This window comes from Cryptomeria japonica, chromosome 8, assembly GCF_030272615.1.
Source record: "Cryptomeria japonica chromosome 8, Sugi_1.0, whole genome shotgun sequence".
NCBI lineage: Eukaryota > Viridiplantae > Streptophyta > Pinopsida > Cupressales > Cupressaceae > Cryptomeria > Cryptomeria japonica.
In genome coordinates, this window is record NC_081412.1 from 628,196,840 (window position 1) to 628,224,512 (window position 27,673).

A 27,673-nucleotide genomic window follows, 5' to 3' on the forward strand; every position below is an offset into this window, starting at 1 on the left:
ACAATGAACATTGACACATAGGAAGTCAATATTGTGGTATATAAGGAAACAACTGACAAAAGAGATGTGGCAACTGAGCCACTAGCAAGAAATATTGGAGTTGAAAACATTGGAATTGGGGCAGAACAACAAACTGAAAAATCAAATGAACCCCTGGACACAAGAAAGGCAGAGACCACAGATGTGCATATTGATGCATCTACTGAGCCACTGGCAACTACTGAAACTAGTAAACCTATTGAGTCACCAGCAATAGACAGTACAGAGGTAAACAAAGAAAAATCGGCAGTAGACACTACAGTAAAATCTTCAGAGGCACAAACAGAGACACCATCAGGAGAGGACACTGAGAAACCGGTAGAGAAATAGGTTCATACTGAGAAAAACATTGAGAAATAGATAGAGCAATAGGCTCCTTCATAGACAGTGCCACCGGCCACATCTGACAAGCCCAAGCCTTTGGTAGTGGATATGGAAACTCAAACTAATCCTCCAAAGAAAGAGGAAAGCAAAGCTATCACAACCACCAGTGGATTACACATTGTAAAAATAGTTGGGCAGTCATCTGGAACATCCTTAACTGAATTTAGGCCTACAAATGTAACAGAGGTACTAGTAGATTCAATAAAGAAAATAACTGAGTGCAATGCACAAGCTTATAAGGCTATAGATGACACTTTACCAATTTTGAAGATGATAGCTCCAAAGTGTAACATAGAAAATAAAGATTCTTTGAGCCAATTAGACACATTGTCTAAGTATATAACCGGCAACCTAATAACACTGGATCAAATAAATGAAGACACCTTCAGAGAGAAAATGAATAAAGAGAAGGAAAAATTTTTTGAGGAGACAGTAAAGAATAATAAGGAACATATGGAAACCTTATTAGCGGTATTAGGCAAAGCAATTTTGGACTTCAAGAAATTGTATAGAGACACATGCAAAACAGACATTTTGACAAAAGACATAGATAAAGAGATCGGCATAGCCCAAAAGAAAATTAATGATATTGTTGACAACTTGATAGGTTCATTAGACTCAATATTAGTAATTGAACTAGAAATTACAGGATTTGAAGAGAAAATAGAAAATCTTGAGAAAGACAAAGAAAGGATAAAGGTTAAGGCAAAAGAACTTAAGTGCAGACTAAGTCCTAAACTGGATATCCTCATCTCTTTGAGAAAAGAGATTTCTGAGGCTCTTGTACCAGGACTTAAGACACCGGAAGAGAAAATGTACTTTCTCATCGGTACAATTCAGAGAACAGAAGCAGCAATAAAGGATAGTGAGAGGTGCAGCAACAGTCTGAATGTTGCCTTAGCAGAAATTTATCAGATTGTAATCAATAGGTTACAGGGAACTAGGCAGGAACTACACTCAATTGACATTGAATGACAACCTTTTTCATTGATGCCAAAGGGGGAGTATTTGAGGATGAGAAAAAGGTAAATAGAAGAGATCATTTGCTCAAGGGGAGCACGCAAAGCACACAGTTTTGGTAAGAAATTTTTTTTGGACAACACTTTTTGGATTTTTCTCATGAGTGTTGCCATCAATGCGAAAGGGGGAGATTGTTGGCAAATGCACACTCCAATGAGAAATTGTAGGTGATTGAAGGTATTGTCATTGATGGCAACCTTACAATCATATGATATTGGCAGGCATCAGCACTAGCAGACTCTACACCGGCATATGTTCATCGGCACCAAAAAGTTTGATTACCAGCACCCTAGCCGACAGAATTTTATTTATTACAAAATGTAATTAATTATAATATCTTTTTGAAAGCTGACAAGGCATATTGTAACAAGGCTCATATATAAGTATGAGATCTTAAAGAACATTTCTAGATAGGATATATGATGGATATTATGTGTGAATATTCAAGCAGATTGTAAAGTAAGGTTTATGATTATTGTAGAGCTTAAACCGGTACTAGATCTGGCATAGCAGATGCCCTTTTGTAGTAGTACATGACATTGAATTTTCATAATCCACTTTTGTAAGTCAGTGAGACTTCTCTTTTGTATTTAAGCAGTGAGCTTTAGATAGTTGGCCTTCCTGCATGTGCAGGCCCCTATTGTAATAGTAATATTCTCTTATTGGCCAGTAAGTGAATATTGTGGGTCACAAATCCCACCAAGTTTTTTCACAAACAAGGTTTCCTCGTTAAAATATTGTGTTATGGTGTGTCTTTCATGTTGTGGTTGTTGTTCTTATTTACTACATTAATTTTAGTTTACCAGTACACAGTTTTGGAACGTTTTTCATTTAATAAATTAAGAAAATCCATTAACCAAAAAGATACTAATTCACCCCCCCCCCCCCCCTCAAAGTAGCTTTGGGAATCCTACCACCTTATACTTCCCAAAGGTAAAATCCACCCATGCTTGCTCATTGACTAGAACATGTTGGCCTTTGTTCAACCAAGTGACCCTATATGGGTTGTTGTGAGGTATCCTTTGTAAGTTAAGCTTACTCATTGTCTGATGCAGAGCATCATGGACCCTCCCACAATCACATTGCAACTTATCATTCTTGCTTCTTTAAAAACTCGGCTCTTCTTGTTTCACCTTCCTTCACTAGGCTTCACCAAGATGCCCAAATGGAACTATCAACCTCACCAACTTGTTCGAACACTTCCTAGGGTCTCTACATACCCTATTCCACTTTACCCAATAGGTTTCACTCACCCTATCAACTGGTTCTCTCACAAACCCTTACCTGAGTCCCTAAATAGGCCAATTCCCTAGTAGCGCTATTCAGCAGGTATTCTGACATTTACTCAAAATAATTTGAAAACACTTGACAAATAAATTGAATATCTAGATACCCTTTTGAAATTTACCTAACATATGTGAAAATCAACTATGGGTCTTTTGGATAAAATACTCAGATCAGCACCCTGCTACACACCAACTAGGCCCAATTAGCCCTCTTTTCCAAACCAAGTACCAACAAATGGTACAACCACAACACCAAACCAAAAAAAAGTCTTGAAAAATGTTTCAAAACCATATATTTTCCAGGTTTCAAGACAATACACAATCATTTGATAGGTTAGATACTAAAGCCCCCTTTTTAGGCCTAAAAAACTAGGGCCTCCTTGTTCAAACCCCAAAACTCACTTCCAAATCTTGAAACTTGTTATTCACCATTAATTTACCATCCCCTAACACTTTTTCACATGAAAACACTACATCCTTAAGGTAGATCTTCTGCTCCTATACTCATGCCTCCATTTTCATGTTTTTCCTCACTCAATCTCTTACCCTAGGGTATCAACACTTCATCTCCATGTTATTCCCTGCACCTGTAAAGTTAAAGATACATATATTACATTATTCCTGACCTATTCCACAAGAAACATCAACCACATAAAGTGGAACGGGTCACATTTTCATTGTGACTCTCAAAACTTCCCAAAAACAATCACCTACAGCAGATTTTAAAACAACCTATAGAAGTATAGTAGATTTGAATGTAAAACCTTCAATAATAGTATCAAATGATAGTAAAAACACTCCTCTACATTTCCAAATCCATTTCCAATAGAAAATGAAGCAAAGAAGAAGAGTTTCAGACCAATACAGTGCAGATTTTAGACAAAAATTGCAAGGAAAACCTTGTATTTTTATTGCCAAACCACAAATTCTTACAATGCCAAGCAAATCCGACCCTCTACCCCTTCATTTTGGATCATTAAAAACATATTTAAACCTATTCCCTTCATGGAAACTGAAAACCAACTCTTAACCACCCATACAACCACTTTTGGGTGTTTACAACTTTAATTTATTGTCAAATTGACACTTTTAGTTGTCAATTGACAAGTTTTTAACCTTTTTGCATCTTGAAAATTTATAATCAATTTTGTTACATTAATATGGTCACACAAGACCTTATGAAACTTAAAATTCTCATTAAAAACCTACTCTACCCATTGAACCCCATTACATTACTCATTTTGACATTATTTGCCCAACATGGCAATTTTGACAACTTATTACAAAATGACTCATTACATGAGTTTGATGACTCCAAATGGAATTATTATCCATGTTTAAAATAAAAAATGGTCATTTTAACTTCATAGACTTAATATCTCATAAATATCCATTATGGCCTCATGGTGGCCAATCTTGTCTTTGGGTGCTCCTGCACCATACTCCCCGCCTCAAAAATTTCCAAGTCTCTTGGAAATGGTGTACCTGCAAAAATAAAAGAACACAAGATCTACACCATCTTTCCCTTGTAGTGTTCTCATCTTCACCTTGGGTTTGTATTTGTCATTCTCTTGACTTCCCATCCATGCTTTATATCTTGTAACCCTCATTGTTGCTTTTTCCTCTTGAATCTTATCCTCGTGTTCTGATTAGGCTGCTCCCATCTACTCTATGTCTGACCTGTATCTTCACATATGCCAAAACATCTGATACTTTGACTCTTTTCCTTCATCTTCATTCTCGGTTTCCTATTCATTATCAATATCAACAAAGTCAAGAAGCAATAGCATGCCCCTTCCACCATCTGACTTCTACCAACATCCATCATCTTCACCATGTTTGGAATCTCTATCACAATAGCATACATCTGCAAAACAATCAAACTTACCACCCAAGGACAACTCAGTCTTATCATCAACATATTTCATCTCCATGCTAGGAGAAATCACACTTTCATTAGCCTTCTCATGGCCCATCAACATCTTATCAACCAACACAACTTCCTCTACCAACTCATTCCTCATCTCATGCCATTTCTCTTGGCATACCAACTCTCTATCCAACTTTAAGGCTACATCATTAGCCTCACAATTCACTATCATAGGGGTACTTTGCTATACTATACCCTTTACTCCATCCAAAGGACATTCCATTGTCCCAATCAAAATCACTTTTCCATACTCAAGCCCTTCAAGACTTGAACCCTTGCTATCATCACTAGCATCTTTGTCATCTACCTCTATCTCAACTCTTTGAACCTCTTTGCCATTGGGTTCATCTTCCTCCTCACAAAATAACTGTTGCTCTTTCTCAAGGATTGCTTCCTTGTTCTCCTTCACCTCATACCTGCTCTTTGCATCTTCTTCATGTAACTTAGACTCTACCTTGTCTTCTTCTATCCTAGAAGTGGCTTCTATCTCTATCTTTTTTTCATCCTTATGTTCCTCATACCTTAGGAACTCTCTTCTTACAATCAACCTTATCTTTGACATTCCCCATGCTGCCTTGTCATCCTGCAATGATGTCATCACAAACTTTTTCCCATTCCTGTTAAAAACATATGCATTTTCTCTACCATCATGTAGGGATTTAACAACAAATTGCCATACTCTACCCAAGATCATATGACAATCACTCAAGGCATAATATCACATAGAATAGTATCATAATATGAACCAATGTTGAAAGAAACATATGCTTGCTCTTTAATATCAACTCATTGATCATTGCTTACCCCATATGCCCTGTAAGGTGACTCAAGAGGTGTCCTTGGCAAGTTAAACTTATCAACCATCTCTAATGAGACTATATTTTCAAAATAACCACTACTAACAACAACTTTACATACCTTACCCCTACATTTGCATTGTGTCCGGAATATAGAGTGCCTCTGAGAATACCTTGTCCACATTTCTTCATCTTCTTCCATTATGGTTTCCTCTTTTATCTCTCAGTCTTTAATCTGAAATCTGCAAGGACCTACTACCTTGCTTTGATACCACTATGATGCAAAGCATCATGGACCCTCCCACAATCACATTGAAACTTATCATTCTTGCTTCTTCAAAAACTCAGCTCTTCTTGTTTCACCTTCCTTCACTAGGCTTCACCAAGATGCCCAAATAGAACTATCAACCTCACCAACTTGTTCCAACACTTCCTAAGGTCTCTAAATACCCTATTCCACTTTACCCAATAGGTTTCACTCACCCTATCAACTGGTTCTCTCACAAACCCTTACCCAGGTCCCTAAATAGGTCAATTCCCTAGTAGCCTTGTTCAGCAGGTATTCTGACATTTACTCAAAATAATTTGAAAACACTTGACAAATAAATTAAATATCTGGATACCCTTTTGGAAGTTACCTAACATAAGTGAAAATCAACTATGGGTCTTTTGGACAAAATACTCAGACTAGCACCCTGCTACACACTAATTAGGCCCAATTTACCCTCTTTTCCAAAGCAAGTACCAACAAACAGTACGACCACAAAACCAAACCAAAAATAAGTCTTGAAAAATGTTCCAAAACCATATATTTTCCAAGTTTCAAGACAATACACAATCATTTGATAGGTTAAGATACTAAAGCCCCCTTTTTAGGCCTAAAAAACTAGGGCCTCCTTGTTCAAACCCCAAAACTCACTTCCAGATCTTGAAATTTTGTATTCACCATTAATTTACCATCCCCTAACACTATTTCACATAAAAACACTACCTCCTTAAGGTAGATCTTCTGCTCCTATACTCATGCCTCCATTTTCATGTTTTTCCTCACTCAATCTCTTACCCTAGGGTATCAACACTTCATCTCCATGTTATTCCCTGGACCTGTAAAGTTAGAGATACATATATTACATTATTCCTGACCCATTCCACAAGAAACAGCAACCACATAAAGTGGAACGGGTCACATTTGCATTGTGACTCTCAAAACTTCCCAAAAACAATCACCTACAGTAGATTTTAGAACAACCAATAAAAATATATCAGATTTGAATGTAAAACCTTCAATAATAGTATCAAATGATAGTACAAACACTCCTCTACATTTCCAAATCCATTTCCAATAGAAAATGAAGCAAAGAAGAAGAGTTTCAGACCAATAAAGTGCAGATTTTAGACAAAAATTGCAAGGAAAACCTTGTATTTTTATTGCCAAACCACAAATTCTTCCAATGCCAAGCAAATCTGACCCTCTACCCCTTCATTTTGGATCATAACAAAAATATTTAAACCTATTCCCTTCATGGAAACTGAAAACCAACTCTCAACCACCCATACAACCACTTTTGGGTGTTCGCAACTTTAATTTATTGTCAAATTGACACTTTTAGTTGTCAATTGATAAGTTTTTAACCTTTTTGCATCTTGAAACTTTATAATCAATTTTGTTACATTAATATGGTCACACAAGACATTATGAAACTTAAAATTCTCATTAAAAACCTATTCTACCCATTGAACCCCATTATAGTACTCATTTTGACAACTTATTACAAAATGACTCATTACATGAGTTTGATGACTCCAAATAGCATTATTATCCATGTTTAAAATATAAAATGGTCATTTTAACTTCATAGACTTAATATCTCATAGATATCCATTATGGTCTCATGGTGGCCAATCTTATCTTGGGTGCTCCTACACCACTGCCTCTTCTGACACAATGTTGTTTGTTGACCCTGAGTCAATTATCACTTTGCAAACTTTGTCCATAATCTTGCATTTGATCCTAAATAATGATCTCCTTTGGCTAGGCTCTTCTCTAATAGGTTCTTTTATCAAATTTCTTATCATTAGGTTGTCACCTACCTCTGATTCTAAGGCAACCTCTGAAGTCTTTCTGCTTGAAGTCTCTTCTTAAAGATAGTTCACTCTCCTCTCGCTACTCTGTGATAATGACCCCTTCTCTGGACACATATATGCTGGATGACCAAGTTGATTGCAATGGTAACATTTCATTATTGCAAAATAGAATGAACCTCTACCTTGTCCACTAGACCTTCCTCTAAAACCATTGTTTGACCCCCTTCCTCAACTAGATCCTCCTCTATTTGAACCAACTTCTTGTTGCTCAGTGAGTTTAGACTCACCTTGTGTTCTTTTCTCTGAATTTCTTCCTCCAAAGCCTCCTCTATGGCCTCTATTTTCTTTTCCTCTACCTTTGCCCCTGCTATTACTCAAATCATGTTTTCCTTTCTATTTTTCTTCCACTTTAAGGGCAAGTTGAAAGCTTTGATGTACTATCTTTGGGCTCAATAGACTGATTGCCTCTTGGATGTTCCATCTTAGTCCATTTAGGTACCTTGCTACCTTAAGGCTTTCTTCTTCCACAACTTGAGACCTAAGACTAGGGTCTTGAAACTTCTCCATATAAGCACTTACATCAAGGTCTTTTTGTCTTAGGTTTTGTCTTTTCCGATGGATCTGCACTTCATAGTCATTGGGGAGATAAGTTTCTTTGATTTTGGCTAACATCCCTTTCCAAAAAGAGATGGGGTTTTTACCCTCTTTCTTCCTCTCATCCTACACAAATTTCCACCACGTGAGAGCAGCTCCCCTCATCCTAGACTTGGCCACTTTGACTCTTTGAGCTTTGCTTATACCTTCACATTCAAAATGGTTCTCCATGCCCTCTATCCATTCTAGAACCACTTCAACTTCCATCTTACCAATGAACAATGGTAATCCTTCTAGTGATTTACCACTCAAGGCTTTCAATGCCTTTAGGAAAGGTTCTTGTTCTATAATAGGATCAGGTTCGGGCACTTTGTCTTCTTCTAACACCTTTGTACCCTTCCCTTCTACTCCTTCAACCTTTATTAATACTTCATCTACCATGGTTTCAATTTCACCAAGCTTACCTTCCAATCTTGCCAATTTTTCCTTAAGGAGCCTATTCTCTTCCTCCTGGTCGTCCACTTTCTTTACTAACTCTGCATTGGTCACCATATTGTCTCCAACTAACTCTTCCAATTCTAAGGACATCAACTTTATCTAGCCCAAATCTTATAGGCTCTGATACCAATTTGATAGGGTCTTCCTAGCTTGCTCACACTTCACCTAGTTGGTGTTGCTCAATTCCACCAACCTCACCAGGTCTAGCTATGCTTCAAGACCTCCAAGTCCTTCTCAAGATCTACTAGGACTCTCTCTTTTCCAATCTTAAGGTGTTTGCAACAAGTGTTTTGACTAGGAACTCAATCAATTCAATATGCTTCTCATATACTCAATCATGCAACCTTGACAACAACTTGTCAACTTCTCACTTTTCACCCCCATACTGTTATGAGACATTGCAGAGGTGTGGAGGTGGTTTTTACCATGAAATGTGATCAACTAGGTCCATTTGAGTTTTTGCAATCTTCAATTCCCTTACCAATTTCATGAAATTGCTTAGAAATAGGGCTATAAGGGTGAGCCCCAATTAGGCCTCCAAATCCGGGTTTTTTAGGATTTCTTGGTCATACGGTTCAAATGACCCTGAAAAGAGTTTAATGATTTTTCAAACACTCATTGAACCCCAATAGATTTTGTTGGTTTTAGACCCCCAAGTGTCTGTACAATTCCCTAACGCAAAAATGAGGTTTTACTAGGGTTTTAAAGGCTTCTAGGACTGTAACTGTTCAACTTGGTGAAAAGGTCATCAAATGGATTTTTCAAGGCCCCTCCTTTCATCTGTAAATCTATATGGACTTCATGTTCCATACCAAATGCTTAGGTTAGGTTTTTGGTTTCATCCCTTCATCATTTTTCACCTTGTCTTTCCTGGCCGAGTTGCAACAGGGCTCGCCTAGGGCAAGGTGGCAAAAATAGAAAACTTCACTTCCAGAACTCCTCCCCTACATATTTACAATATTAATTGGGTTTCCTACCATGTCCCAACAGTCCGTGATGGTAGCACGGTGGGATTTTATGCGGCAACCATTTTTCCAAGGTATACTATTTGTGTGCGGGAAAAGCGGGTCTATGAAACTCAAAATGTGAAAAAGTGGTCTCGAAGATGCTTGCTCACACACCCACAAGACTTCTTGGTGCAAGTTATGGAGTCATGAAGAATGACTCAACTTCCCAAGGTTGGTTCCATGGTTCTCTATCTCACAAGGTCCCTAAAGACAATGACTTTGCTCTCAGATCACTGAGCAAAGTGACTTAGGGATGGCTAATGCAAGAACAAGGGATGCTTTATATTAAATTTGTCATGAAATGCATCCTAGCTATGCATGCTTCTATAAATGAAGTAAACTAGATTATAAGATGACAAGATTAGTAGAAATACTATCCTAACATGATATACTAGTTGATGTTCTAAGCTATTGATAAAGAAAAATACTCTAAAATGTTGTTCCAGATTAATTCTTAATACAAAAAGAGGCTAGATGTATTGATGAAATATGAGCATAATGAGATACTAAAAGCTTGCATGGATCCTCAAAATGGAGGAAGGAGAGCTCTATTTATAGTGAAAATCAGGGAATGGATGGCCAGGATTGAAAAAGTTAATCAAGGGTCAAGTTTGAAAGTTGGCAATCCATATTTACAATTTTCACCAATGAAATAGTGACAATTGTCAACATAAGACCAGTTGAGAGGAGAGGTAGGAAGCATTAAATGCTTGAGAAGACCTCACGGTTACCCTAGGGGGTAAGGGTTAAGGTTAGGTTAAGATTATCCATTGGATAAAGCTTTTACCCAAAGGATAAACTCTTGTGAAAGGGTTAAAGGGATAACCATGGTCAAAGCAATGAATGCTTGAAGAGACCCTTGGGTTAGATGTGGGTTGAGTTTAGAGAAAGTCTTTAATCATGCTGTGGAGGGTTGAGTTAACCATTAATGGTTTGGAAGACTATCAAAGTTAAGTTGTTGAAGCCTTTAATGGTTTTCAAAGACTTTGAGGTTCTGAGAAGTGACTTCCCCTTGCTTAGGGATGTGACAATATTTAGGAGATGGGTTAGGCTAAATTAGAAGTGATTAGAAGAGTCTAGAAGGGGGTTTAGGAGGCAATTGGGAGATGTAGGATTTTGCAAGTGGATGAGGAATAAAAGGATTTAATTAAAATAAAATGTTTTATTTCAATTTAGTTGTATTTTGGGAATTTGAATAAATTAGATTTATTCAATTTGGGGTAAACTTTTAATTAAATATAAATTTAATTAAAAGTAGAGAGAAGGGGTTTAATTGAATAAATGATTTATTCAATTAAATGACATATGTGAATTTAACTAAGTAAATTGAATAATTTACTTAATAAAATAGAAGAATGTAGGCAATTTAATTAAATTAGATTTAACTAAATAGAGGAATGAACATAAAATATTCATTTTAGGAATATGGTCATTTTTATACGTCTACATTTTGCCCCTCTTTGAAGTGACGTGTGTGCACATGTTAATTCAAAGAAAATGATGTGTCGTCAAAATTTGATTATGATCAGTGTGATGTCATTTTAAGATTTTCATGTCGTGCCCCAGATTTGATAAATGATGTTTGATAATGCCCCCTCGGGAGATGAATCAAAATTTGGAAAATTTGATTTAATTTGATAATTTTGTTTCCATTTTAAAATTTTGTCAATGTGGAATGTGAAAAGTTGATTCATCTCCCAATAAAAAATGTTTGTTAGGGTTAGATGGAAACCGCGAGCAAGATACATGCCCCATCTCCAAACCCTAATTTCAATTCACCCTATAAAAGGGGAAAAGTGCATTGTTTTGTCTCATTTGTGCTTGTTGACCTTGGAGAGAGAGACTTTTGGAGAGAAAGACAAAATGTCGGTTCCCTTCTCTTCTCATCGATTCAAGCGCGTTCGGAGGTATCGGAGGCCTGCCGCATATGGACCACCGATAAGTCAACCTTTTTGACCCCTTTTTGATTTTTTATTTTGTCATGTGGATTTTATGTTTTAGCGCGTCGGGGTTGTTTTGCAGCACATACGATAAATTTCGTAGCGTGTAGGGTAGGTTCGGTAGCGCATGAAGAGTACAAGTCAGCGCATGAGGATATTTTAGCATGTAGACAAGTTTTTTAGCGCATAGGGAAAATTTTTGTGGTAAAGTGTGATTTTTTTGGATGAAGAAAATTGGTAGGTTAAGGTTAGTTCTGCCAAGATAGGTGCAAATTGTCTGCATGTGTGTCTGCTGTCATAAGTTGTCCAATATGAGTTCCGACATAACTTGATTGGATTTGCGATGTTTCAAGTTATTATAGATTTGATGTGGATTTAGATATGATGTGAAACTTGATTTAGATTTGTTCAAAGTTTTCAAGTTTTTGGATATGAATGTGTTGGATATGAATTGCGGAGCTTGAATTGTGTTACAAGCTGATATGGAACTTGAGTTGTGTTACAAGTTGATATGATTTGAAAACTTGAGTTGTATTACAAGTTGATATGATTTGAAACTTGAGTTGTATTACAAGTTGATATGATTTGATGGATTGATATGATGTGGAACTTGATTTAGATTTGTTCAAAGTTTTCAAGTTTTGGATATGAATGTGATTTTGATATCCATGTTTTGATGAGGAAATTGATATTGGACTTGTTTTTCTTTTTGATAGGAGCGTCTTGGAGTGGTACAGTCGCGTGAGCAATTTCCTAGATCGTGGGCATTGATACCACGATTGACACAAGCTGACAGAGACATTATTGATATGTGTGGCATGTCCTCCTTATTAGATATGCCTCGGTTTATTATGAATCGGGGGTTATTGACAGCGATGGCTGAGAGGTGGCACGGTGATATGAACACCTTTCATTTGGCTACAGGCGAGATTATAATGACGCTAGAGGATTGCTACCGGATTCTTCGGATTCCTATGGTAGGTTCATTGCTACCTTATGAGCAGTCAGAGGAGGGTGGGACAGAGGCATTGCGCAAAATTTTTTAGGATGACACAATGTGTGGATACGAGATCCCATGGCAGGAGTTTTTGGATTTGGATTACGCTCCTCTTCCATCAGTACTAGTAGGTTTCATAGGTGGGTTCTTATGTCCCATCCGGAGATCGAAGGGACTGTCTGTAGGATGGGGATTGGTTTTGGAGGAGATGGTGACACAGGGTCACCGATTTGCATGGGGGTCGGCTATGCTGCCCCACTTATACAAGGATTTGCATGAGGTGGTATATTTGGGGTATGGTAGTTTATCAGCGGGAGTGACACTGTTACAGGTATGGTGTTGGGAGCATATTCCCATAGCCAGGCCACTGGTGGACAGAGATAGGCATGTCGGGTGCGCGTATGCATACAGATACCGAGGGATAGTTGTCCAGCGTAAGCTGGGCAAGCTAGAGCACTGGAGGAGGGTTCTAGATGATATTGATATGGTCGTCTGGTGACCCTATACAGGTTGTGAGGTATGGGTAGAGGATGGGATGGAGATTCCTTATGTCTTCATGACCCGATATCTAATAGGGCGGACACCCTTTGTTATAAAGAGATTTATAGTCACTCAAGTTTTGCGACAGTATGGACGACAACAGGGGATACCACAGGGGACCTACTTATATGCTTGACGGAGGTAGGATATACCAAATTAGGGACCCACTCTTGATAGTGTGGCGGTGGTAGAGGAGTTCATTCAGATAGCTGGCCAGATATGGGATTACGCCCCTGAGATATTAGATGTGGGAATGACAGAGGAGTTTGCCAAATTGTTTGCAGCTCATGCAGTGGCCAGGATATCAGATCCAGAGGAGATGCATCCTGCTTTTGACAATGATGAGGAGGAGGGAGGTGGTGATGGGGGATTTGATGATGGGGGAGATGATGGAGGAGAGGGCCGAGGTCGATGAGGGAGAGGAGATCAGGGGAGGATAGGAAACAGAGGTAGAGGTGGAGGGGATAGAGGGATTTGGGTGGAGAGAGTGGTACGGCAGGCTATGATGGATAGAGGGAGGGGAGGTTAGGCGATTATGGAGTGGGGTGAGGAGACAGTGGGAGAGGTGATAGCAGTGGTGGGAGGGACTCATGAGTTGAGACAGTCGGCTTAGAGGAGGAGGACTAGTGTGCTACCCCCACTAGTACCGAGGATAGGGGGAAGGATGGGGAGTACTTCTTCCCAGGTGCCTCTTCAGATTTGGATCTTGACTCATCAGGAGGATGCATAGATTGGGGCCCTACAGTTGTCAATACAGCAGTTGTAGACACAGCTATTGACATAGCAATGACAGATCACACAGCTGACCACAGAGCAAGATACAATTTTAGAGCGGTTAGGTCGAGTTGAGGAGCTTGCAGGGAGTTTGCAGAGAGCTACAGTAGGTGGCCCGATGAGAGAAACTTTGAGAGAGCTAGCTTTGAGAGCCAAGGAGGTGGAGTACTATAGGAGGCACTATGATGATGCAGTGCCCAGAGAGCACCGAGTTCAGAGTTTCACATAGTCAAGATCCAATCGATCTCGAGACACTAGGTCGAGGACAGAGACCAGAGGTGTGACAGGGTCATCTAGACATGATCCACCTGGAGATCCAGGTGCTAGGACATCTGCTACGAGACCATGACCATCGGGAGATAGTCATACCTGAGAGACGTTGTCTCTATTGTATTTTGATCATTTTGTTGTGTTGGGCATAGACATGACATATTTTGTACATTTGATCATTTTGAGATATATATATATATATATGACACCATTTTCTTTGATCTTCATGTGATGTGTTATGGATGATGCTTTTTATATGATGATGCAATGTTTATGCGATTTTATATGTGATGAATATGATGTGATAATGCAGGATGTATGAGATGTATCTTGAAAATGAGATGCATGATATGATGTGATGTGAGATGTATCTTGAAAATGAAATGCATGATATTCAACTAATTTATAATATGATATGCAACTAATTGTTTTGAGCATCCTTATTCTGCATTGGTCATCCCTGTATAGCCACATGTTGTTTTTCTTTCTTTGTAGTGTCATCATTGAGCATTGATTTGTTTGGCATATGTTGAAAATTTATACAAGCATAATGGTATAATTGAACCATAATGACCTGAGAAAAATTTACATGATTTTTGATATTGCAAGATAGCATAAGCGTCAAGGTATAAGTAAACCAGGATGACCTAGATGTTGCTTGCGGATAAACAAACAAGATTGAACCATTTGTATGTGCAAAGTGAAATCATGTCTTTAGTGATGTGCTTTGAATCACGTCTCGAGACAAGTCTTTGTACAGTACAAGTGATCGCCTCCCAGACATAAGACTAAAAAGATATTGGAGTCCTCGTTACTTTCTCTAGCTCGATGCATCCTTGAGAAAATGTAGAGGATCCAATAATTCAAAAAGAGTTCAAATGCAAAAATAGTCAAAACTTCATGCAAGATGCAAACATTTGTTACTTCAGAAAATCATCCGTCATGTGTTGTGAATCCATTAAATGTATCCATGTTTGATTCTCCTCATGTTTTGTTGAATTTTGGTTTTGACATGATTTTCCTAGTTTGTTGCAACGCGTCATATGTTGATAGGACAAGATGCAGATCGATATTGCCCCTAGCTAAATGTATTTCCCAATGTGGATATGTACAGTGATTACCAAGCCATGGTGGGATATGATGAAATGATTTGTGATAAACAAGGATAATGACTACGCTAAGTATGTCCTGGATAATGCTTAGGTTGATAAAGGTGTTGGTCAATGGCCAATAGAACTTGGATGCATGGATACAAAAGTTTGATAAGAATAGATGACGGAGCCGTCCTCTCACAATAGCGCATGTTTGCCAGGCTTTCACCATTTATTTTTATTACATCTTTTTCTTTGTTTTTTCTAATTTTTTATTTTTTTTTGTATTTTTACTTTTTCCGTGCATTTAGATTGCTCAAGTGTAGTATTTCTTCAAATGGATGTTGTTGGTGGGTTCATCGAGCACATCTCCTTTTGAGGTAGTTAGTTGATAGGCATCTGATCCATAGGCTGAGATGATGACATATGGACCCAACTAGTTAGGTTCAAACTTCCCTTTCTTTTCCCGATCCTATTGATTTCTAGGATTTTTTTTGAGTACTAGATCACCTATTTTGAAGTTTCTAGGGATGACCTTGTGGTTGTAGCTTATGTACATGTGTTGCTGATATGCTTTGAGATGAGTGTACGCATGTTGGCATCTTTCATCTAGAAGTTCAAGTTCTTGCAGTCGGTTAACTCGATATTCTTCATCTGGGATTAAGCCTTTCAAAGAGACTCTGAGAGATGGAATTTCTACCTCCAGCGGTAAAATTGCTTCTAATCCATACACCAATGAATATGGCGTAGCTCCTGTCGGTGTGCGAATGCTAGTTCTATATGCCCAAAGTGCTGGATTGAGTTGTACATGCCAATCTTTGCCTGCATCATTGACTCTCTTCTTTAAAATTTTCAATATCGTTTTGTTGGATGCTTCTGCCTGACCATTTCCCTGTGGGTAGTATGGTGTAGAGAAACAATGTTGGATTTTGAATCATTCACATAGTTCTCTCACATCCTGATTTTTGAAAGGTCGCCCATTGTCTATGATGATGGAACTTGGAATGCCATATCTGCAGATAAGATAATTAAGGATAAAAGAGGAAATTTGCTTCCCAGTCACTGTGGTCATGGGGGCTGCTTCAATCCACTTGGTAAAGTACTCTGTTGCAGTGATAATGAACTTGTGCCCATTTGACGATGAAGGATGAATTTTGCCGACTAAGTCTAGTCCCCACTAACAAAAGGGCCAAGATGTTGTGAATGGTTGCAGTTCCTGTGTTGGTGCATGTATAAGATTGTCATGGATTTGGCATTTAGGACACTTCTTTGCAAAGTGATAAGAATCTTTTTCCATTGTCGACCAATAATATCCCATTCGTAGAATCTTTTTAGCAAGAGTAGTACCACTGGAATGTGTGTCACAGATACCTTCGTGCAGCTCGTGTAAAGTGGAGTCAGATTCATTACGATCAAGGCAACGAAGAAGAGTACCATCTAGACCTCGATGGTACAAAGTATTAGCAGTAAGGGTATAACGGGCATCTTGTCAGATAAAGTTACGTTTTTGGTTTTGAGACAAGTCAATGGGTAGGATATTGGTCTTAAGATACTCATATATCGTTCCATATAAGGGGGAGTATGAACTAGTTAAGGCATAGATGATCTGGGATGCGAAATTGTCATAGGCTGGGGAAAATAGTTGCTCTACCAGGAATTCATAATGAGACTGTTGCTCTGGAATTTGCAGTAGTGAAGCGATGGTAGCCATTGCATCGGCTGCTCTGTTGTCCAACCTTGGTATTTGTGCGAAGCTGATGTGTACAAAGTATTGTTTGAAGTCATCCACCATTCTTTTGTAGGGTAGCAACTTGTCATCTTTTGTCTGATAGTCATCATTGATTTGATTGATAACTAGTTGTGAATCTCCGTAGACCTTTAGTTCTGTGATTTTCCATTCTACAGCCATCTTGATTCCTATGACCAATGCTTCATACTCAGCAACTTTATTTGTGCACGAAAACATAAGTCTGTAGGATCTTGGTATGGTGTGTCCTTCTAGAGTGATGAATAAAATACTAGGACCCGAGCCATGTTGGGTAAATGATCCATCAAAGTATAGGGTCCATTGTTTTGTAGAGATAGCAAGAATGTCCCTGTATGGAAATTTGATCTACATTGGTTGTTTACCAGGTAGTTGTGCTTCTGCTAGTTGATCTGCTATTACTTGTCCCTTGATAGCTCTTCGCTTCGTGTAGTGGATATCAAATTCACTGAGAATCATGACCCATTTAGCCAATCGGCCTATAAGAGATGCTTTGCTGAATAAATATTTGAGAGGATCAATTTTTGCAAATAGCTTAATGGTGTGAGCTAGCATGTAGTGGCAGAATTTTTGAGAGGCAAAGACCATAGCTAGACAGGCTTTCTCAGTAAATGTGTAATTGAGCTCATAGTCATTCAATGTCCTGTTGATGTAGTATACTACTTGTTCCTTGCCTTGTTGATCTTCTTGTGCCAACAGTGCCCCCAGAGATTTATCTGTTGTCAAAATGTAGAGAGTAAGTGGTTTTCCTGCTATCGGTGGTACCAAAACTGGTGGGTTAATCAGATATTGTTTGATTTGATAGAAGGATTCTACACACTTGGCTTCCCATCTGAATGGTACATTTTTATGTAGAAGATGATTGAATGGTAGACTTTTATCTACTAGCTGAGCGATGAATAGCCTGTAGAGATCAAACTTGGCTGATATTCTTTGGTGGTGGCATTTCCATGATGGCTTGTACCTTTGCTGGATCCACTTCAATTCCCTTTTTTGAGACTATGTAGCCTAACAATTTGCCCGATGTAACCTTGAAGACACACTTCTTAGGGTTGATCTTGAATTGGAATTTTTCCAATCGTTCAAAAATCTTTTCTAAGATGCTTAGATGTTCTGCTTAGGTGAAGGATTTATCTAGTAAATCATCCACATAGTCTTCCATGAAGGTATGCATCATATCATGAAAGATTGTTGTCATTGCTCGTTGATAAGTTGCCCCAGCATTCTTTAAGACAAAAGGCATGACATTCCAATAGTATGTTCCCCAAGGAAAGGTGAATGTTGTTTTATCTTGATCCTCTGGAGCGATCTTGATTTGGTTATATCCTAAAAAACCGTCCATTAGTGATAACATTGCATGGCCTACTGTGAGGTCTACAATTATGCCAATACTTGGTAAAGGAAAGTCATCCTTTGGACAGGCATTGTTGACATCTCTAAAATATGTGCATATTCTGATACTGCCATCTGGTTTTGAAACTAACACAATGTTTGAAATCCATTCTCCATAGTCAATAGGTCGAATAAATCCGACGTCCAATAGTTTCTTTAATTCAGCTTTGACCATGAGTGCCACATGTGGATTCATCTTTCGCAGTTTTTGCTTAACTGGCTTAGCTCCTGGAGCCATAGACAAGTGATGCATGATTAATTGTGGATCAATCCCGGGCATATCTGTGTATGCCCAAGCAAAGTTGATCTTCTTTTCTTTGAAGAATTTAATAAAATCTGGTTTTTCTTCTTCTGTTAGAGAATCTGCCAGGTGTATGTTTTTGGCTGCTTCTGTAGTACCAATGTTGATTGATTGAGTGGGCTCAATCAATATGGGTGATCGCTCATGATAATGTTCAGGAAGAGTGTCAAGTCTCCCATCTTTAGGTGCCTTAAAAAGGTTTTCACCCTCAGATGCATCCTTTATCTTTACTTTTTGGTGATCTAGAGCTGTCGTTGACTGGTTTTCAGCATCAGAACCTTTATTTGATTTATTTTTGCGACTGAGAGACTTGGCACCCTCCTGATTGCAGACATCGCTATTCCATTCATTGGTAGAGTCTATTTCCAAGTTGACGGTACATAAGTAATGGATAATGGATTCATCATTCGGGAAAATTGGTATATCATGAATTTCGGGTTCGTCCCAGTCTATGAGGTCCAGAAAGACAAGTGGTAAGGAATCGTTTGGTGGATCAAGTCCTGCTACTGTAAGTGTTAGGATAGAGGTTTGATTGCAATTGGTTTGGGTGTTAAAGAAGTCCAGGATTCCGTCGAGGTCTTCGATGGTATCATCTTCCGTATAGACTTGTTCATAATGTTGCTACTCATTTTCCTTAGTGTCATAGATATTTTGTGGACCAAATTCAAGTAGTCTAATTTCTGTGCTATGATCTTCATGAGAAAGGGATATAGAACTAGTATTTTCAGTGGTATCTTTAGTAGCATTTGAGCAACTACCCCATTGATATTCATTGGAATCAATCTCAGAGGTATCATCCCATATTCTATTAGTGTTGTGAACTAGTATGTTATATGGTGAGAATAGGTTTTCTCTGATTGAGACAAGTTTGATAGTTTTCTCTGATTTTGTGTCAAATCCTGCTTCAACCTTTTGTATTTGTTCATATACTATCCCTCCTTGGGGAGGAATGATGTTATTAGGAGATGATACTACTTTATTGGATATTTGTTCTTGAATATGATTGACTTTTGTAGATGTTGTCTTCTTATGAATGATGGACTCCCCTTGATGTTGCTTCCTTTCTTGATGTTCACGTTCCTTACGGATTGTCTCTCCTGACTCAAATAGTGCTTCTTGCTAGGATTCTTTTTTGTACTTCTTATTTGCTTTCCACTGAGGTTTTTGATATTTGTGTGGTACCTTCTTTGGTAGTAGAGTGAGTTCAAAGCCTAATCCCTTTTTGTCTTTACTAAATTGTGAAGGAGGATCCAATGGTTTTGTGACACCTTCCTGACACTTACGGATAAGCCCTTTGCTATTGTATCCCATTTTCTGCATGACTAAGTAGCATTTTCCATATAGGTGTGTGGGTACATAGCTATTTCTACAGTAGTTGCTATGTCTTCTTCCTCATCTTTGTATAGCCAACTGAGGATATCATTTTCCTCGGATTCATGTGCTAAAGTGCCGAGTTGAATGAATGTGCCATCGAACTTGGTGATGGGCTGAGTTGCTTGATGTGTTGATGTTGTAGGTAATCCATGAGATCTAGGTGATGTGGGTAAGTTAGTCAAACACATGTGTTCCAAAGAGTATTCCGCCATGCCTTGTTCTTTGATTTTCTTTTTTTTTTTGAAATCTCTAGGTAATGATTTAGACTTCTCTTGTTGAAGATCTGGTGCTGAGGAACTTTGTTTTTCTCTATTATGTGGAACCAAACTATCCTAGGCTGCCCCCATTGCATTACAATGTTGAAATGGATTGTGATCAGTAGATATAGAAACCTCATGCCCATTATAGGGGAATTTAACACACTGGTGATACATAGAAGGCACTGCTTGCATTTCATGTATTTAGGGTTGACCTAATAAGATATTGTATGTGAGGTCTATGTCTAAGACCTGGCACATAGTATCTCTTTGTATTGGTCTGACTTGAATCGGCAACACCACTGTTCCTTTAGAGGATGTTTCTTCATCCTCATATGCCTTTATAGTAATTTTTTTGCGTGGATCAATAGACTCCTCTGAGAAGCCTAATGCACGGATAAGTTTTAAGGTGCATATATTAAGTCCAACCCCTCCATCTATTAATATTCATTTTACTCGGTGTTTATAGACTATGACTTCAATATGGAGAGGAGTATTATGTGGATGACTCAACGAGATATTATCGTGCTCAGAAAAAGTGAGATTATGAGGTCCTGTCATATGAGCGACCATGGCTTGGAATTTGTCAGCATCTGATCTTGAGGTACATTCATTTCTAATAGCGCTTGTTCCAATATGTCTTTGTGTTTTGGTGAAAGTTTCAACAGCTCTAGTATAGATATTTGAGCAGGAGTTTTGCACAGCTGGCTGACTAAATCATATTGAATTTTGGGTACGGTGTTTGTTGTCGACGTATGTCCTTTTAAGACATATTTTTGAGCTCTGGTTGTTACATTGACAGATTCATGATCACGTTGATCTTGGATTGTGATGACATTGACTTGATTGTCCTCAGCTGATATATGATTGATGGTGTTATTGTATGAAAGAGACAAGCGGGTTCTATGAAACTCAAAATGTGAAAAAGTGGTCTCAAAGAGACTTGCTCACACACCCATAGGAATTCTTGGTGCAAGTTATGGAGTCATGAAGAATGACTCAACTTCCCAAGGTTGGTTCCATGGTTCTCTATCTCACAAGGTCCCTAAAGCCAATGACTTTGCTCTCAGATCACTGAGCAAAGTGACTTAGGGATGGCTAATGCAAGAACAAGGGATGCTTTATATTAAATTTGTCATGAAATGCATCCTAGCTATGCATGCTTCTATAAACGAAGTAAACTAGATTATAAGATGACAAGATTAGTAGAAATACTATCCTAACATGATATACTAGTTGATGTTCTAAGCTATTGATAAAGAAAAATACTCTAAAATGTTGTTCCAGATTATTTCTTAATACAAAAAGAGGCTAGATGTATTGATGAAATATGAGCATAATGAGATACTAAAAGCTTGCATGGATCCTCAAAATGGAGGAAGGAGAGCTCTATTTATAGTGAAAATCAGGGAATGGATGGCCAGGATTGAAAAAGTTAATCAAGGGTCAAGTTTGAAAGTTGGCAATCCATGTTTACAATTTTCACCAATGAAATAGTGACAATTGTCAACATAAGACCAGTTGAGAGGAGAGGTAGGAAGCATTAAATGCTTGAGAAGACCTCACGGTTACCCTAGGGGGTAAGGGTTAAGGTTAGGTTAAGATTATCCATTGGATAAAGCTTTTACCCAAAGGATAAACTCTTGTGCAAGGGTTAAAGGGATAACCATGGTCAAAGCAATGAATGCTTGAAGAGACCCTTGGGTTAGATGTGGGTTGAGTTTAGAGAAAGTCTTTAATCATGCTGTGGAGGGTTGAGTTAACCATTAATGGTTTGGAAGACTATCAAAGTTAAGTTGTTGAAGCCTTTAATGGTTTTCAAAGACTTTGAGCTTCTGAGAAGTGACTTCCCCTTGCTTAGGGATGTGACAATATTTAGGAGATGGGTTAGGCTAAATTAGAAGTGATTAGAAGAGTCTAGAAGGGGGTTTAGGAGGCAATTGGGAGATGTAGGATTTTGCAAGTGGATGAGGAATAAAAGGATTTAATTAAAATAAAATGTTTTATTTCAATTTAGTTGTATTTTGGGAATTTGAATAAATTAGATTTATTCAATTTGGGGTAAACTTTTAATTAAATATAAATTTAATTAAAAGTAGAGAGAAGGGGTTTAATTGAATAAATGATTTATTCAATTAAATGACATAAGTGAATTTAACTAAGTAAATTGAATTATTTACTTAATAAAATAGAATGTTGGCAATTTAATTAAATTAGATTTAACTAAATAGAAGAATGAACATAAAATATTCATTTTAGGAATATGGTCATTTTTATACGTCTACACTATTTACAAGCCAAAACTGGTTGTTTGAAGACAAAATGGTAAAAGAACTAAAAGAACCTATCTACAAAGCATGAAAAGGACTGAAAGACACCAGAACACACCAAAGAACAATTATCCAAGTTTGGATCAATGGATTCAATCCATTTGTATTCACTCTTGAATGCAAAATGAGACAAAACAGTAATAACAGTTCGAAAATGAGTGGTTTCAGATTGTCATACACAAAGATCAATGCCTTCAACCCTTGTCTCCATACAAAAGAGGGTTTATATAGTCATCTCCACATGTGGAGGCATCTTAGGGAAATGATTCAACCCTAACTTCACCGCTAGCTAGTTTAGGACAAATTTTGTCATGACAACTTGAAAAGTTGTCATGACATCTTTTACAATTGTTCAAATCTCATCTTTCCAACTTAGGCAACCTATAACATATCATCATTCATGTCTTTTTCAACATTCCTAAGACTATTTTAAACCTATCTAATGCTCTCAACAAGTTATGCCTCTTTTGACCATCAAGAAGGCAATTTAACTACTCAAACTAACACCTACTCACAAAGTGCAAACCTAGAAAGAAAACTAACTCAACTAGGCCTACACTTGACTCCACCTAGACTCTAATCACACCCATTGGACCCTCCTAGAGTCCTTATTGGAAACCTAACTTGGCTAAGGTTAGTACAAGCCAAAATTGAAGAAGGACTATTAGCCCAAGTCTTAGGTGCTCCTGCACCAACATGCCAATCACGACCAACATCGTTTATTGTTTTCTTCAAGATTTTCATAATAGTTTTATTTGAAGCTTTTTCTTGGCCATTCCCTTGGGGATAATAAGGTGTGGAAAAAGGATGCTAGATATGGAATTTTTGGCAGAGTTCTTGCACATCTTGGTTCTTGAAGGGTCTACCATTATCAATGATAATGGAACTAAGACTTTCATACCGACAAATATGAATTTTGTGAAATAGTCAGTGGCTGTGATTATGAACTTGTGTCCATTTGAAGAAAAGGGATGGATTTTACCCATGAGGTTGAGTCCCCTCTGACAAAATGGCCATGATGTTGTGAACGGTTGTAGCTCTTGTGTTGGTGCATGTATAAGATTTCCATGGATTTGGCATTTTTGACATTTCTTAGCAAACTGATAGGATTCTTTTTCTATGTTTTGCCAATAGTATCCCAGTCTTAGAAGTTTCTTGGCTAGAGTAGGACCACTTGAATGTGTACCACAAATACCTTCATGAACTTCTCATAAAGCGGTTTCAGATTCATCACTTTCCAGACACCTAAGGAGAGTACCATCAAGACCCCGTCGGTAAAGTGTATCGACTATTAGTGTGTAACAAGTTGTTTGATGGATGAAATTTCATTTTTGGTATCGATATAGATAAAGTGGAAAGGTTTGGTGCAGAAGCACCTAGTTTTTACCTAGTTTTGTTGATGCATTTCCAAATTTTGGAGTGACTGATCATATTTAGGATCAATGTTTGAATAATGGATTGTTCATAGGTCCACAAGTGTGTTTGGAAGTCATTTGAAGGGTGATTGTCACCAAGGTGTACTTGTTTTCTCAGTTTTGGCCAAGGTGCCCTTGAAAGCCAAAAATGGCATTATTTTGCATTATGGTGTAAAACGCTTTGTAAGGCCTTATTAGGCATTTGGTCATGTTAGTTTGATGTTAGGGAACCATCCTAGGAGGTTTAGAATGAATAAAAATGCTTAAGTTGCAAAAATGCAAAATAGAGCAAAAATTGTCATTGTTGCTTGACAACTTTTTGCAACTTTTTGAGCAACTTTGCAAAATTGATCAAATCGGTGGTCAAGAAACCGGTGAGAGGTTGGTTATGAGAAAGGAGGAATATAAAATGCTTTGAAAACTATTGTACATGGGTTGGAAGATTCAAGAGCAGTTTTGAATAATATTTGAAATCAATTTCCTGGTTTTTGCATAAGTTTCTTGTCATTTTGTAACAGCAATCTGTACCAGATGGTTTAATCCTGGTACTGTCCTTCCATGGTGATTTAGTAAATGTTATTGTGATGCTAAGGAAGTGATTGTATTCATTCTTAGTGCAGGTCTATTGTGTGTTTGCAAATTATCTTCTACTGCACTGCTCTCGATTTGAGCAAGGGTTTAAGACCCTAAATATGGTTCCAACTTGAAATCCCATTGAGTTTGTTCAATGGCCCTTGGGATTCAAGTCATGGAACTTGTAAATAGTGTACATAATCTTTGCAGTGTCCTAGAGGTTGCTTGGAAACTATTTTTCATCATATCCTAGGCGAGCTCTACCATAGCCCGGCTAGGGATATGACTGTGATTTTTGTCATTTCTTGCAGGGGAGATAAGAAGTGGATGTGCAAAGTGTTTGGCATGAAATAATGAAGCCAAATGGAGTCTTAGTAGAAGTTGTAAGGTGTGGCAGGGTGTAGAAGATGGTAAACCCTACTTGAGAAGACTAGCAATCCTTAAACCGTCATAAAAAGCCATTTTGGGGGTTCGTACCTGTACGGCAGAACCAGTCAGCCTAACCCACTTAATCGGAAAGTTTGTCCAAAAGGGTATTTGGATCCATAAATCTTTTAGGTGGTTGTTTGGGATTATTTGAGGAATTTCCCAAAAACCGTGAAGGTAGGGCTAATAGGGGCTCTAGGGCTACTAGGCCTAGAAAATAGGAATAAGAGCAAGCGATAGGAAAATGAAGAAGAGCCAAACTAAAAACCACATGATTGGCATTGAAATGCCTTCTCTACACTCCCTAAGACTCCTGCAAGTGTAAGTTGGAGAATTGGCAACTTGGAGGTTGGATTTACTCAAGTGAATCCCAGTTATGCTTGTGTTTAACAGGAGTAAACAAATAGATAGGGAGCACTCCAAAAGAGTCTGATTAATTGACTTCATATTGGACAAGAGTAGGGTGCGAATAAGGATGGAAGCCCAGTGAAACATATTGTATCTATCTATTAAACAAGGTGCAACTCTTTTGAGAGAGACTCCCCATCAAAGATATTGTCTTTCAGATAGGTATAGATCTTGCCATAGATTGAGGATTCAGAACCAACTAGATGGCATATACTTGGGAATTAGGATTATCATAGGCAGGGGAAAACAATTATTCCACTAGAAACTCATAACGATTTTTCTTTTCTAGAATTTGTAGAAGAGAGGTGATGGTCGCCATGGCATCTGCAGCTTTATTGACCAGCCTTGGACTTTGTTCAAATGTGATATTAACAAAGTATTTCTTAAAATCATTCACCATTCTTTTGTATGGCATCAGCTTGTCGGCCTCTTTTTGATAGTCATCATTGACCTGATTGATGACTTATTGGGAGTCGCCAAATACTTGTAACTCTGTGATCTTCTATTCCACTACTAGTTTGATACATGTGACCATGGCTTCATATTTACCTGTATTGTTTGTGCAGGTGAACATCAACCTGTAAGATCTGGGGAGTGTGTGTCCCTAAGGATCACCAAATTCTCAAGCAATCCTAACCCTCCATAGGCTACTCTAATCTTGACCATCCATTTGATCATTTCTTTTATAAATAGAGCTCAAGGCTCTCATTATCAAAGTGCTACACATATCGTATGCCAAAAAGGTTGATAAATTAGCAAAATGACTAACATACGAATGAGATATCCATACCAAGGAAATTAACAACAGCAAACAAGTGAAAAGAGAAATTCCTCAATGGTCATCCCATTGTTCCCTATCTCCAATGATTCCTCAAGTTCAGTCATTGCTCTCAGATCATTGAACATTAAACCCTTAGAATGACAAATCAAAGAATTGGTGCTATGATAAGGTGACCTATATGCTAATGCAATTAAGATCTATATGATGATAACGATATTTGTTTATGATTAATCTATGAAATTAGGATGTTATGATAGTAAAGATGTTAAGCTAACATCGATTATTACTATTGATGATGATCTAAAATGCTTAAATAACTCTTATCTAACTTGATAATGAAATCCTTGATAATGGGAGCACAATGTAGAACAAAGTAGGTAGTCTCTTGATAATGATCTTGTGTAGCACCCTTAATAATCAAAGCCTTGAGCTCTATTTTAGAAGAAATGATCAAATGGATGGTCAAGATTAGATTGGACTATGAAGGGTTAGGATTGCTTGAGAATTTGGTGATCCTCAATCCATGTTTACAATTTTCACCAATGAAATGGTGACAATTGTCAACATGAGAAGGCTTGAGAGGAGAGAAGAGGCAATGTCTGAGAAGACATGATGGTTAGCCTAGGGGGTTTGGTTAAGGTTAAGTTATTGGATAAAGCTTTTATCCAAGGGATAAACTCTTGTGCAAGGGTTAAAGGATAACCATGGTCAAAACTATGAATGCTTGAAGAGACTTGTGGGTTAAATAAATGGTTAGGTTAGAAACATAGTCTCTAACCAAGGGTCAAAAGGTGGGTTAGTTAGACTTTAGCCTTCAATGGTTATGTAAGAGCTTTAATGTTTTGGAAGACTTTGGAGGTTAACTTGTTGAAAAAATCAAGCCTTTAATGCTTTATGAAGACTTTGAATGTCTTTGAGAAGCGACCCCTTCATTATGAATGTGCAAATATTTAGGAGGAAATTAAGCTAATTAGAATGGATTAGAATATTCTAGAAGATGAGTTAATGGGTAAGTGGATTTATAGGAGAATGGAAGTGGGATGGATTTTAGGACTTTTAAATAAATAATAATTTGTTTATATGAGATAGAAGGATTTAAGTAAATGTGAATAGTTTAAATGTTGGGAGAGGATTTAATTAAACAAATACAGTTTATTTATTTAATTAATAGTTTGAATTTGGCTAGATGGATTAAATCAAATAAATTGAATAATTTATTTAACTTAATAGAAGAAGGGGATTGAGGTGAATTAATTAAATGTTAATTTAATTAATATAAGAATTGTTAGTGAATTAAATAAACATTAAATATTTATTTAATTTGGTGGTCAGATTTATGTGTCTACACGGTGAAAGAGGGCAGATTTCAAGAGGGAAAGGCAGATTGAATTCAAATTTA